Source organism: Hyposmocoma kahamanoa, unplaced genomic scaffold, assembly GCF_003589595.1.
Source record: "Hyposmocoma kahamanoa isolate Upper Pololo Valley unplaced genomic scaffold, ASM358959v1 76, whole genome shotgun sequence".
Classification (NCBI taxonomy): Eukaryota; Metazoa; Arthropoda; class Insecta; order Lepidoptera; family Cosmopterigidae; genus Hyposmocoma; species Hyposmocoma kahamanoa.
In genome coordinates this window covers 4,599,511-4,615,160 of record NW_020653900.1, presented here as the reverse complement: position 1 = coordinate 4,615,160, position 15,650 = coordinate 4,599,511, and the positions used below count along the sequence as shown (strand labels likewise).

General features: G+C 36.5%; 1 protein-coding gene across 1 annotated transcript in view; it reads right to left on the bottom strand.

The window, feature by feature from the left end:
- LOC113232387 (lateral signaling target protein 2 homolog) overlaps positions 1–15,650 on the bottom strand; it is a 76,299-nt gene that overhangs the window by 25,450 nt on the left and 35,199 nt on the right. The window lies entirely within an intron of this gene.

Sequence of the window (15,650 nt, the reverse complement as noted above, 5' to 3'; positions counted from 1 at the left end):
GACCACCTGTTGATGCACCGAGACAATTTGACCACCTTTACTACAAACACTTCTCTGCTGTGGGCACTATCTTGTGTCACAAATCACCCACAACCACACACAAGTCTTCTTCACACGGAATCAGCTCGTGAATTGAGAATTTATAATGTTATAAAATAATGGATTATGCCCTAAACTGTAAGTTAAATCAGTTTACATGTTTTTTATAATTTCTTTTACTGTAAGCTAAATTAGAATTTTAAATACTTAAATGATTATGTATGTTTGTTGCAGGTAGACGTAGCAAGTCGCATAATGTCATACTTGTTGGGTGGCTGCTGACAGTGCTGCTGTCCATATGGTATTAGGCTCATTCAGAGGCACAAGATCCTGCCACTGAGCCTGCAAATAAAAAAGTTTGAAACAACCAACCTAAACCTACTATTGTGATACCAGACTTCTATGAGAGCTATTGATTATTGAAGTATGGATCTAGGCAGGTACAGAATTCCACTGCAAAGCATATCCAGGACATGATAATGCTATAAGATGTTCTAGATCTAGGATTACTGCATCTTGAGAAAATAGATTATATGGAAGACCTAGGCGTATATACATGGATTGGCTTGATTGACTAATGTTGATGTGACTTCATCAACTGCACCATGAAGATTCTCAGCCATATAGGAAATACCAAGAGCATCCTTAGCTTTAGCAGCATATTTGATGAAGCTTAGAACTGGGGATTTGAAATATAATTGAAGATGAATTAAAAATTAATGACAAAATGTTTTTCTGTTTAAACGTCACATCCTTAACCATGATCTTTTGAATTTAATCTCACTAATTTTTCTATGTGCTCTTTGTCGGATCTTTGTATTTGGTTTTTCAACGACTTTTTAGCCTTGTATTAAGAATTATAACAAACTAGTGGAGTAATGGAGTAATTTCACAAAAAAACAATTGAATATCAATTCAATACATATTTAAATTAAAGTTTCTTAGACTTTGTTTAACAAAAGGTTGTCCAGAACAAAATTGCTGCTTAGCGCTACAGGCCTTATTGGCCGCCTGTTGTGTATTGGCTTACTCTGTGATACTTACATTACTGTTCTGTGTTGTCATTGTAAATTGAATGTGCAATAAAGAAAATTTCATTTATTTAAAAATACAAGGCTCGCAAATGTTTAAAGCCAAAAACACTCTGAGTATAGAGTGGCTGAATTCCTGAATGAATGTGAATTTTAATTCGTTTGTGGTGAGAATACCGACCGATTATCAGTTGACCTTCATCAAGGAGGAGTTTTGGCCCAAGGGTGTCGGATACCGGCGATTCCGAGGTCGGTTACCAGACACCATATTGCGCCACACGTGTCGCCGTCAAGTGCAATTCGTGTAAATTATTTATTTAATTTGTACATATATTATATTACAAATACGCTAGTCTTAAAGGTATTTATGTGTTATATGGTTCGTATCGAGTTCTCAGGGTTTTGCGATTTTTACACATTGGAAATAAAACTGTTCCTTCGGATCTAAATAGAAAGAAATAATCTTAGTACAGAGTACTAAAAAACCAACCCCAAAAGTCATTCATTCCCTAGTTTACCACTCTTGGAGGTGGAATAAAAAATTCTTTAAATTTGCAACAAAGTTACCCTTAACACACATAAAAAAAACATTCAATCCAATTGAGAATCTCCTCCTTTTTTTGAAGTCGGGTAAAAATTGTACTTTATGTCATTTTCATAGCGCTAGAATTTCCTTACTAAACGTTATGTCTGAATGAAATATATAATAAAAAACTGCACGATGTTCCCGCTTATGATCTTCGCTTGCACTGCGTTAGCTTATTTTTATTATAACACGTTGAATAAAAAGAAAAGAAAAAAAACACAATAAGCAGAAAAGGATTGCCAGCTCCACTTTATGCCCGTCAGTCAGTGCTGGTTTTCAGCTGGAGCCTGAGATAAAACACTTTTTTTTTTCCGGCCCTTTACAGGTCTCCAGATTACGGCTTACGGTTTTGACAAGGCCGTCAGCAGTGATTATTGGACGTGCTAAGGGCCTGAAACATTGGTTTGTTTGTAAAAATCAATTATACGCGATTCAGATCTGAAAAATTATTTTCATTTCCTGTCTGATTTAAATAAGTAAATAAATTAAGCCAGAGTAGTGTACGGTGCCCTAGACTCTCTATATAGAGGGAACCTGGGCTTAGGCGTATCTTGGTAACGATAACGCTCACGATATTGATATACAACCTTTTGAACTGAAGGCGTGGACAAGAATGGTATCAGATGGTATTGGTACAGTAGCAGTAGAGCTCGTTCTGAAAAGTTCGTCCAGGGAATACTGCCACCTTTCCTATTTCTGCCGCCAAGCAGTAATGTGAGCATTACTACATACCGGTTTTGAAGGATTGGGGTGCTGGTGAAAGTACGGACAACGTGGGACTTGACAACTTATGTCTCAGGGTGACGGGCGCTGTGGGAGTGCCCCTAAGATTTATATATTTATTTATTGCATAAAATTACACAGCATAACAGCAAAATACCAAGGCTCTGTGAAATTCGTAAATAGACAATTTGTATTAATAATTCACAGAAGACTCATTCATCCATCCTCTTACAAAACCTCAAACATTCATCACACAAAGCCATCCATCCACTTGCAAAAACATCACAGTCTGGTGCAGATCCAAGAAGGGCATTAAGACAGTGCAGAGCGAGAACAAGCGGTGATTTCCTGTGAGACACAGTGCGTACCGGTGGCACTACCAGCAGATGATGAAAGATTTTTTGTATGGGACTACACATTTAGTGCCCCATTATTACAAAGTACGCGTCAGAAAAATGTGCAATATAAATAGTGAATAGGCAGGTTTGGGCGCGCGTTTAGTGTGCCAATCTATAAAAGATAGGTCTAATAATTCGTCTGTAGTGATTCCAAGACAGGATCGACTAAGACTTTGTAACGATGTGGCATTAAAGATCACATACATAGATACACATTTTATTTTTGTCTACTAAACTATTCTATTTATGGCAAAATGTGATATGACAATATTTAATTAGGACAATAGGATCTCTCGATTGGCATTTTCTTAGAGAGGTATTGTGAAAAAAATCCTATGTTCGCAATATCGCAGATCCGACCCACTGTGCGTCGCAAAGTTAAGATAAATGTAGTGTACCTGCCTGTTCCCCATTACGTCAATTTTTAATGTTCTTAAGCGATTTCCCCAATCTTGAAAAGGTCCTGGGACCTAAAAATATTGTCGTAAGGCAGTCTATGTCTATGTTCCTCGAAGTTTAGGTAAAAAAACTACTTATTCCGATCCCTGATCATAAACAATACACCGGATTCAAGGTGGAAAATACCACCTTTAGAAGTGGAATATTTTCTTCAAATTTGAATGGGACCACCATTGAGGTACCCCTTCTCTAAGAAAAAAAAATCATCGAAATCAAAAAAGGCGAATTGAGAACCTCCTCCTTTTTTTCGAAATCGGTTAAAAATACGCAAGCTATTCGCCGATGTTCATTTTGATTATCCTGGAAGCTATATGAGAAGTTGGGCCGTGTCTGCCATAACTTCATCTTACGTAACCTAACCTCCGGTTAAAAAACCGAACTCAAGTCATTCATCCCCTAGTTTGCCACCCTTAGAGGTGGAATATTTTCTTGAAATTTAAATGGGACCACATCTGAGGTACGTTCTTTCCAACAAAAAAGAATCATCAAAATTGGTTTACAAATGGCGGAGTTATCGCATACCATACATACAAAAAAAAACATACACACGAATTGAGAACCTCCTCCTTTTTTTGAAGTCGGTTAAAAACATAAATGTAAACACAATAAGTAATAGAAATGGTTCTTTTACTTACAAATTCAATGCCATTCTAAATCGTCAACAGAATGGCTGATTATCGTCCATTGAATGCGAAGCAGCGCAAGCGCATCGACTCGCTTTCCGCTACCGCTTTCACTTTCTATACAGGTCACGGCTTCAATCCGCTTTCGGAAGGACAAAGGAACCGGTTTCGAGATAACACTCTTTAGTACATTGCTTTTCATTAATTTTTAATTTACATGACCGATAAATCTAAGTCATATCAGTGTTGATACTTGCAAGGCCAATGCTTGCAATTTTTTATTAGAATTTTTTGTTATCTATACAATGATAACAATGAAAAATACCAACGATTAAAAAAATCGTATCAGGAAGTGAATCGCGTTCGGAGAGATTGTAATTTAGCATTGAACCAATAGAATTAATTTCACAAATGTTGCACTTTTACGGCAGCCACTTTAAAAAACATTTTATTTGACCACCTTCTGCTGTCCCGTTTTTAGTTTTGCGATACAGCGAAATTGTCTCGATCAGAGTTAAAAAAAAAGGTGGTAAATATTATAAATTTTTATGGATAACTCACGCTTGGCCGAAAATTTTACTAGGTATGTCAAAATTGTTTTCACAAAGACCTAACGGAAGACTCAGTTAAAAAAAGCACACTGTATAAGCCTCGCAATAGTATCAATATACTACATTGACTTACAATTATACTACTAGAATTACAGCGCTAGCATTTTATTTGAATCGGAACCTAAAATCTACACCAAGAAAGGACAAATTCCCATAATCGCCACCTTGCTAGTACACACACGTTTGTAGCAAAGAGTTCATCCAGAGAAATACTGCCACCATTCCTATTTCTGACGGACACCAAGCACTGTAATGTGATGACAGTCGAGTGACTTGCACACCGGTCTTCCATCCATCTCTGAGGTCCGGCGTTCGATCCCCGACAGCGGGGTCAATGTAGAGAAACTTTTCTATATTGTCTCGGGTCTTGTGGTACCGTCGTTGATTCCGATTTCCATAGTGCTTTAGCTACTTACTTTCGGATCGAATCAACGTATGTAATGGTCCAATATTATTTATTTAGAGCTTTACTGCGTTTCCCTTTTGAAGGCTTCTGGTGAAACTACAGGCATCAGACGAGTTTGTGTCCTAGGGTGACGGGGGTTGTGGCAGGACCCCTTAGATCTTTGTGATTTAATACTAGAGGCATCTTTGCGTTTCAGCAAAATTATGTCGCATCACCTGCAACTACAGTCTATATACACTCTAGGCAATGGTACGAGACACGATATCAGCTCGGGCCGGGTTTACACGCGTCTCGCACAACATCTGTCGCCTATTTAGACATGTGCCGCAGGCCGTTGCCCCGGCTAGACGTGTTCCAAGTTCGTGACTCTGCATCACTTGGGCCTTAAATTAAGCCAGCGGGATCGGGCGTCCCGACTATCGTCTGTGTACTTATCAATATCATTCAAGGGTATTTCAAGAGGGTAAATAAATGTTCACTTCTACTGCGTTAGAATTCGCCTTTTACGGTGGTATTTATAGTCCGCCACGCTGGCCCAATGGGGGTTGGGAACTTTACACTTTTTCTGAGGGTAGTGAACCTTCGACGACGTGTGGATTTGCTCACGATGCTTTCCATCACCGAAAAGCTCATGGAAAATTTCAAATTCAATTTCAGACATAAGGTCCGAGAAACTCAGAAGTGCGAGCCAGGATTCGAAACCACAGCCTCTGCTTGAGGGGCCGTAAGTCAAACCATTAGGCTAACACGGCTTAATAGTTCTTAATAGGTAATTTTGTTATATGTATAAGTTTTACCTCGATTCCCTTTCCACTTTACAATCTAAAATAGACTCACCGAAAGCTATTGGACCAAATCACGGTCAAGGTTTAATGGTCATACGTTTAGTTTTTACATACAGCAGTATTATTTTTGCAGCAGAAGAGCACCTTGTGAAAGGGTTAGTCTAGGGAAGTACTGCCACCTTACCTATATCTGCCGCCAAGGGGTAATGTGAGCATTACTGCGTTCCGGTTTTGAAGGGTAAGGGTGCTGGTGAAATTACGGACACATGGGATTTGTAAACTTGTGTTTCAGGATGACGGGAGCAGTGGCAGTGCCCCTCAGATCTTTGTGATCTAAAGTTCTGAGTGGCACTGCTATTGTTATAAACAGGCGTGTCGCTTACTTGACTTGTTCGTTCCGTCATATGTAATCATAAAAAAAACATTCTTAGTGATTCGTTATAAGAAAGAAAAAACTTGTACACAAACTGCTGATAATAAGTTCCGTCACCTTAAAGGACGACAGCAAACATCTATCAAACATATATACCAAGCATCCTTATTATCACGACTGAGACAAAAGATCTGACCGTTGTGCATACGACATGTAGTACATACATACTATTTTGAGTATGAATAGATATTTACGAGCGGTTACTTAACAAGATTATGACAAAATGTACTTGAGTTAATCCCACAATTTATAGAAAAATAGGCACACAATCGCAAACAAAAACATGAGGGGATAACGAAATATATCACAAAAAGACGCATAATCAAGTACACTTAGGGTCGTATTCTAGAACTCTACTCAATGCCCAATTCAGGATTTGAGTATGGTTTAAAGCACTCGAAATTATACTCAAGTCCCTGCCATTAGGGTCGTATTTCCAGTGCTTGTATTTACAGTGCAATCCTGACTTGAGCATTGTGTAGAGTTCTAGAATACGACTCTTACATTTGGAATATTAATAGAAAAATAAAAAAAAACATTTTAAATACAAATAAATATAAAAAAAAATTGTACTTATTTGTATTTAGAAAGTACATAAATCAATCTATAGCCTGTTCCAGTAATAGCTTTCTGTTGTTCTTTATTGGTATTGTAATGAGTGGTAACTCAGATTGCGTAGCGAGAGGTACTTCTAAGAATATAAACCGGGATCATCTTTAAAATATGGTTTATTTCACCATTTTACATGTTTTAACTTTCAGGTTACAATGCAATAATCTTAATAATGTCAAGATCTTCTGTTTTCTAATTTCAATCCTTAACATTCTAAATATAAAACTATAATTACTACCTATATTCAGCCAGCAATTCTACTCATAGAGTAGAGCCTAGACTACAGTATGTACTTTTGACTCACTTTGCTATCACAATATGGAAACGCCTGAAAACGTGTGAAGTCCCCAACCCGCATTGGGCCAGCGTGGTAGACTATAGCTTGAGACCCTCGCCTGAAAGGAGACCCAGTTCATATAGACCTTGTAAGGGCACAGCAAATAACAAAAATCTGAATAAATTAAACTAATGTTAACCCTATTCTATTTACTAAAGCCTTAACATTATTCCAGGTACATATTGCTCATAATGTATCTGAGATTTTTTTTTTGCATAATAATCATTTACATAAATTTTCTTTTACAATAAAATAATTTATCAAACATATTCCAAATTCCATTTATTTGCCATACACAAAAAAACATACAAATGAAAAATCTAACATATTAATAGTAACTAAAAACACAAAACTATATCTATGGTTACAGATGTGTGGCGAGGATTCTGAGCTCAGTATATGCTGTACAAACTTAGTTTGCACAGCACTGATTTTCAGCCAGAACCTCGCTGGCGGGAGCTACGGTCTCACGTTTGTGTAGCAGGCAATTTATGGAACAAATTTAGTACAGACCTTGAATTCAGAACATAAGACATATTATCATATATCATATAAATATCATTTATTAACATATTATGTATTAAATATTATAATATTATGTTATTTAATACATAATACAGATAATATCATGTATATTCTTAATTGGATATATCCTTATCATCTAAGTATTCATGTAGTGTATACTTTTAGCCGCTAAATATGTTTCTAACGCTTCTATAAATTTTGTTTCGCTTGTTTATGTTTTTTTATTATTTTTTGTAATCTGTTACAAATTTTAATTGACATAATAAACGGCCTTGTTGAATGCAATGTTAATCACGAGACTGGTAGTATTCATCTGTTTTTGTGTAGGAAGGAATATTTAATCGTAATGTCTTCACGCTTTGTAAATAAACTGAAATTTTTTCTCTATCTCTATAACAAAGACACATAGGAGAATTTCGACGACTCGTTAACTGGACCCGTGGCTCTGATGGTTACAGCAATGCTACGGTGCAGCATGGACGTGGGTTCAAGTCCCACCGGGACGAGGAAAGATTTTTTTTGTGTGCTCGATCCGTATATTCATAATCACAAAAGAACCAATGGTTATTTCACAAAAAAAATCCCAATAAATAAACTAACGAGTTTGATTATATCAACAAGCGATTTGGATCCGGACAAAAAATTCTTCATTTCCATGTCATATGTAATCGCGAAAGCCTACGAACTGAATTCATAGAATCATGTTCATAATATAACGCATTATGAATCGATCGCGTAGGTATTTTCATACTTCCCCATATAGACGTCACAACAAAAAAAAAATATTTTCTATTCAAAAACCTATGACTCATAACCGCATAACAATTTGAATAGAAAATAATGGTTTTTTTTATAATAGAATGTCCATTTGAGTTAGTGCTATAGATGTAGGTATTAACCAGCACTATGACAACGATTTACTAACTTTTGGGTATAGCTGCAATCTAAACGCGTCCCCATAGAGATTTGTAATGAACAATCGACGACATATCAAAGTAAGTTTTAGGAGCAGTAGAGCTCCTTAATAAAGAGTTCCTCCAGAGAAGTACCCCACCTTACATATTTCTGCCGCCAAGTGAGCATTACGGTTACATGAGCGTTACTGCGTTCCAGTTTTGAAGGATAAGCGTGCTGGCAAAACTACAGGCACATGGGACATGCCAACTTATGTCTCTCGATGACGGGCGCAGTGACAGTGCCCCGCAGATCTTTATGATTTAAAGCACTAAGTGGCGCTGCAAGTGCTATGGTTAAGCGTGTCGCTCACCGACGGGCGAACGAATTGTTCGTCCACTCATTTGATATCATAAAAAAATTAGATGATAACATTTTGTTGCTGTGTGGGCGAGACAGCATTCTCTTCTTTCCTAATTTTTGCTGGAGTCATTTCATGTGTTTCATAACTTATATATTTTTTTATTGTCTCAAAAACTAAGTGTGAAGTTTTTTGGTCAGTTTTTCAACTCGTGTAATAACGAAACTATATAATTTAACACGAAATTGAGAAACCACGAGCTTAGATATTATAATCTGGTTCCTGTTTACAAAATATGTATAAATTTGATTATCCAAAATATGATCAAACTACATTTGTACGCAGCGCGTTCGCTAACCTATCTTTTTAAATTAGTGGGGTGTTCATTTGGAGCACTGCAATAAGCCGGGCATGCAACTAATGTCAAAAATAACAAATCTATAATGACGACTACTTTTTTGTTTTGTTTGAGCATTGCAACGAACAATTGTGTGAACCGATTGCTCGTTATTTGTAACATTGTCCTCGCCGCAGAATATGCAAGCTCGTTGCGAGATTTGCTATGCTCGGGTCAACGTACCGAGCAGTTAAAAATTAGTTGTCAAATCCTCATCCAGGTCAACAAACATTTCAACAGAAGTTGTTCCTCAGCAGACTTAGTATAGACAAAACTAGCAGAGAAACTAGTGTAGAGAAATTTATCTTTTCGACTATGGCGCCTTTATTAGACTAAAGGCGCGTTCCTATTATGTCGTGACGACAGATAGTCGTGCAGTTTAAAGTGTCATGGCTTGTATATTTAAATGGAGTTGTTCACACATAGAACAACACGTTTAACTGTCGATCACGACTTTTTTGACGTTACGACGACAGACTGTCATAACTATGGGAAGAGCTAAAACGATAGTCGTCTGACGATGAATAAACCGTCATGATAAAAATGTGACGACAGATAATCGCAGCTTCAAACGATTCTGTTGTGCAAACGACTAGGCGGCTGCCGTGAACGATAAATTGTCGTCACGATCTAGTGGGAACAGCTAGATATGACAGTCGTTCAACAATAAACGCCCACGACATAGTCACGACAGATAATAGTGATATGGGAACAGGCTAGATGCGACTGTCGTCCAATGATAAATAAAACGTCACGAGATAATAATGGGAACGCGCCCTTTGTCACCGCTATGCATTCAGAACAACAGTGTCGAAACGATTTTCTTTTTGCATTTCAATCATGTAGTCTCTTTAGGAATTAGTTCTATATATTCTCGAAATAGCGATTGATATAAAAAAAATATACTTTTCGAAAACATTAGAAGTGAACTTCGACAGCATAAGCTGATTATATAGTCGGTGTTTTGTAAAAAAGGCGTAAGCGAAATTTCGAAAACAATTCTGAGGAGCATGCCTCAGGTTTTTCAGACTGTTTTAAAATATTTATATAAAACCTAGTATATCCATATCCATAGCAATAATTGGGACAATAATTAAAATATTCAATCGCTTAATTATATACTTGACAAATTATTCTATTATTCGCATTGACTTATGATTATTCCCTTTTACTTTGTTTATTATTTTTGTCTTTAGCTAGGTTCTAACAGGTTACATGTATTTATTAGGCATTATAAATTTGTTTGCTAATTAATAACTACTCAATATTCGGGATCATAATCCAATCAAGGATAAAGTTATATGTATATTGAATTCATACAAGTGTTAGAAATTTCAAACCAATATTGAAGTTGGGAATCAAAACTTCATAAGATTTCGTAAACTAATAAAACTTTCATAAACTCGTAAACAAACAAGATTGACTAAAAGTATACAGACGGCGGCTAGTGTTGTGATGATGATAGAGCAAAAAGCTGAACACATAATTGTATTTGTTATAAGAACAGCATTTAGTACCTATAGTATTTTAATTGTTGTGATGATTTCAAGGTAATTTGATAATCTAAGAAATAAAGATTTATTTAATTTGTTTTTTATAACCGTTCGAAATATAAATGCGAAAGCGTAATCTTAGTGGAAATTTTCGCAACATCCACATCGTCATTATCATCACTAAGTGTATAAAAGTGGAAAATTGATACAATTTGCTTAAAACATTTGACAAATTTATACAACAGTTTTTTCAGAGCCACGAACTTCTTACCGTATGGATGGCATACCGCCATCGCGGCCCAGAATGTCGCCTCCCTGACCACTAATGGTTGACAAGAACACAGAAATTGACAAATTAATGTTTTAAACAAAACATCTTCGAATATAAAGTCACAAAGTTTTATCTTAGAAATGTCAATTTCCGGCGTCGCCATTTTCACTACGCATTCACAATACGGAAGCGTGTGCGTGCACACGATCGAAGCGCCTGATCGATGGATCGAACCGAAATGAACGACGCGGCGCGCCGATTGCATTATTGGCGGCGGCGTGGCGCGGGGGAAACGCGGCCGCTCATATCTACTGGGAATACGATTTATACGTCATTGCGAGGAAGTTCTTTCGAGAAGTGAAGAAGAAAGAGGAAATAAAGTATAGTATAGAAATATTCTACGTGAGAGCCAGAAATGATTGACACTTATGATCAAAGATCGTCGATCGGCATAAGCACAGTATACTTACCTAAACTTCAAATAATATACAAAGTAGATAATATCTCCTATCTGGACCCGGAATGATTTTTGAAAAGCAAAGACAAACATATATTTCTACAAAGTTAAAAGTTTCTAAATACACCATCGTACTATAAAATATATTACAATAATTCCGGTAATTCAAAAGGGGATAATACCCACTCTATGCGTGTTACATCCTTGAAATTTAGGGCAATCTATTGCCATAAAACTACAGACTATAAATTCCGTAGTGTCTATGAAAGCTAACAGTTTTGACTCATCTATCAAACGACACGGTAAAAATACTAGTAGGTGGCAAATGTAAGTTGAAAGTTGTCGGAGTGACAGTGCGCAAAAAATATTGCTCAAGACGATAGTAAATATCTATTGCCCTCGTAAACTTCACTGTTCTTGTATTTTACTTATATCAAGTAGAAAGTATTGGTACGAAGGTAACACACGACCGGTGTATGATGACCTGTAGACACAACCTGTAGACCAATAAATGAATATTTATAACAGTTAAAAATTGCTTATTTTTTGTACTGATTGATAAAGATCATGGACTTCTTGCAAGTTGACAAGTTGTTCTGGTTTTATCCGTTCAAAACTAGAACAACCATTTGGACTAGGAATTCTATAAGCGTTTTGCAGTTTTGATTCGAAACAACGATGAATTCAAACAAAAGAAGACATTGGTGGTTTTACGTCAGTAGAATAATTATATTTATTTTCAGACACGAAATCACCTTTATTTGTGAAAAAATCAACACATGCATTGTGATTTTGTTACGCATACTTGACACGGTCACGGTCATTTGTTCTGGTTTGTTATGTTTTGACGGACAAAACATAAGGAACTTGTATATAAATTGGAATCGTGTAAGGCTTGGGCATTTGTGCTTTTCAGCCCGATTCTATCTAAGAAACCGGTATTGTATACTGATCTTAAGTTCCAATACAAAAGGCTCGATATCGGCTAAAACGCTCTGCAATTAGCATGACCTAGAGATGTGCGCCAACCGTTAAATCATCGGCGATGTCTGCGACGGCGCATTTGGCGTGAAATCGGAGTGGCATATTTGACGTTATAAAAAAAACAGTAACAGTCAAACAGCACCAGCATTCATGTGCAGGAGAAATAGTCAGTATGCATCTTAATTTGTCTTAATTCTACAATATTACATATCTAATTCATCTTAATTCTACAAAAATTTGTATTGAAATATAGTCAATAATTAACAAAGGAACTTGCCTATATTCATTAAAGTAAAATTAATTTTCACCAAGCCTGGAGGCCATTTACCTGACATGACATATAATAACCCAATACCATGTACTTCATGAAACGATAAAATTTTCGGCTATTGCAGACTTATTGAGCTGATGGTTCTTAACAGCCGCGATGTGCTCTTAAAATATGTGTTATACAAGATTAAGTCCCGAATAAAAAATCAAATAATGTGTGATAATCGTAAAAGTTTAAATCAATAAAAAAAATTACAATTTTTAATTAGATTATAAACTTTTGTTTTCCATCAAAATTACTTCTTGGGTGAATTTTGTGACACCTTTTATTTATTTATTTGTTAATGTGTTGAAATAAATAAACGATTTTATTATTATTTGCTTTATTCTTCTCAGCTGGTTAGCTGATTTGAACCACATTTTCGGGTTATTATCATCATTCTTATTATTATTTGGTTTCATGTTCGAAATGTAGATCCATTTTAACAGATCATAGCACAGTTGCCGCAGTATACGTAGCAAAATGTCTTGTGTTGTATTCGCGGACGAAATTGGCTCTAATTCCCGCAGAAACGTCTTGATAGAAACTCGTTTACACTAAGCCAAGCAATTTCTATTAAATAATGAACTTTCTATTAGGAACTAGTATAGGCAACCTCTAGCACGAGCTGTAGAGAGAGGAATAATCTCATATTAATTAACTATGCAACATAAATACACTAGAAAACTATTATAAAATAGTTCCGGTATGGGGGTTCGAACTGTCTCCTTCTTCGTCTGTCTTAGTCTGAGATTTATAAACCCAACTCTGACTTCGACTAAGTAAAAACGCCGACCTAAGTAAGTTTTTCGTAAAAATAGATAACTTATTTATGAAAAAAATTAAAACAGACCTCTTTTTTACCTGGTGACCTGGTGGTAACCGACACGCCTGTTCATAACAGTTACAGTGGCAGTCAGAGCTTTAAATCGCAAATATCTGAGGGGTACTGCCACTGCGCCCGTCACCTTGAGACACAAGTTGAAAAGTTCCTTGTGCCTGTAATTTCACCAGCACCCTTACCCTTCGAAACCGGAACGCAGTTATGCTTAACTGCTTGGCGGCAGAAATAGGTAAGGTGGCAGTACTTCCCTGGATTAGCACTTTCCGTATTGCTACTATTCCCATAAATTTGCTTATCCGTTTTCGCTGTGTTCGTTACTTAACGATAACAGAAATGCGAGTGCAACAACCTCCAACCATAACATTTTATTTTCATTAGAAACACATCTATGTGCCAAGTTTCATTGAAATCGGTTAACGGAAAGTGGCTGAAATCCAATAAACCGAATTCTTTCCCTGTTTTGCCACCTTTAGAGGTGGAATATTTTCGTCAAAGGATGGCAAAGTCCCATATAATTTTTGGTGACATAATTTGTATGCGTGAAATATGAAAAATATGTGAAAATATACAGTTGAAATTGCTGAACAAATTTTGTTTTGGTTTTACTATTCTGAGAAGTCAGGAATTAAAGATATTCCAGTTTCAAGTTTTGGAGGTTATGTGTTACGGTAATTGAATAAAATATATTCGGTGTATTATTATATCAAAATAAAGTACAGAAGCCTTAAACAGAGCTAATAGAAGCTGAATGATGCCTTAGGTTTGTGACGTGACGAAAGATTAGAGGAAATTATTTTGTATACTGGTATAGTCAAAAGGCATGAAATTAAGCCATAACAAAAAACTGAGTTAATTAATAACATACTATTGCACTGGTAACTCGGATACAAATTTTTTTGTGTGAAACGTGTCATCTATCCCTGATTTTGGGAACTTTTTGTCAGTTTTACCCGTTTGTCGCGTGGCATTTTGGAGAAGAAATTATCGACTTCATTTTTTGTAATGAAGAAGTTTATCTCTTATTAGCTTATTACAAATCGGTTGAATCAGTACATTTGATATTACGTGAACTAAATGTGGACCATTTCGTACTATGTTCGCTGCTTAACATTGGTAGCTTCGTTCACCGGGAGCATTCGCCTGCAATGTAACAATCTGTTCAGATTGTAAGGCTGCGACTCCACCAGTCACCACATATAGTGTAAATGTTTTCAAGTCTTTACTTAAGTTAGGTGCCTGCGAGTGCCCGCGAGTGTTTTTGAGTGTCCGCGAGTGCCTTTGAGTGCCTTTGAGTGCATTTGAGTGCTTTTGAGTACCTTTGAGTGGAAGGCATTTACGGGCTTTCAAAGGCACGTGCTGACACTCAAAGGCACTCAAAGGCATTTAAGGGTACTCAAGACACTCGCGGGCACTAGAAAACATTCGAAGGCACTCAAGACACTGATAGGCACTCGCGAGCACTATAAGGCACTCGAAGACACTCAAAGGCACTGGCGGGCATTCAAAGGCACTCGCAGGCACTCAAAGGCACACGCGGGAACTCCTGGCTCTCGCGGGCTCTCAGGGGCAGTCGCACGCATGCCTTGCTACCTCGCACATATCTGGTGGAATCGCAGTCTAATCGAATCTTGAATGTTACATTATAGGCGAATGTTCTCGGTGAGGGAGCGCCCTTATTCTATATACGAAGGTGAACAAATGTACAAAAACGAACCAACTTAGTAACTTGAAAAAAAAAAATTCCATACACCTGATTAATATTGTGTGGAGACAATTTTTTTTAACAAACTACGCATTTAAGTAGTAATTAAGTTTACGCAAAAATACAAGGATTTACCGTTACTTACAAGGATTATTTTTATCACAGCGTATAGAAAAAAGGTATAACAAGCAATATACTACACGTACATGGTACTAAATTGTATCAATGTTGAATACAAAGATATTTTTAAGCTTAAAAATATACTTTGTACTAAATATAAATAATAAGCCACGATTAAAGATATTTATCCTCGTTTTTGGATAAATATCGAGTAAAAAATGGATATCTAAATATGGATATTTATCCATA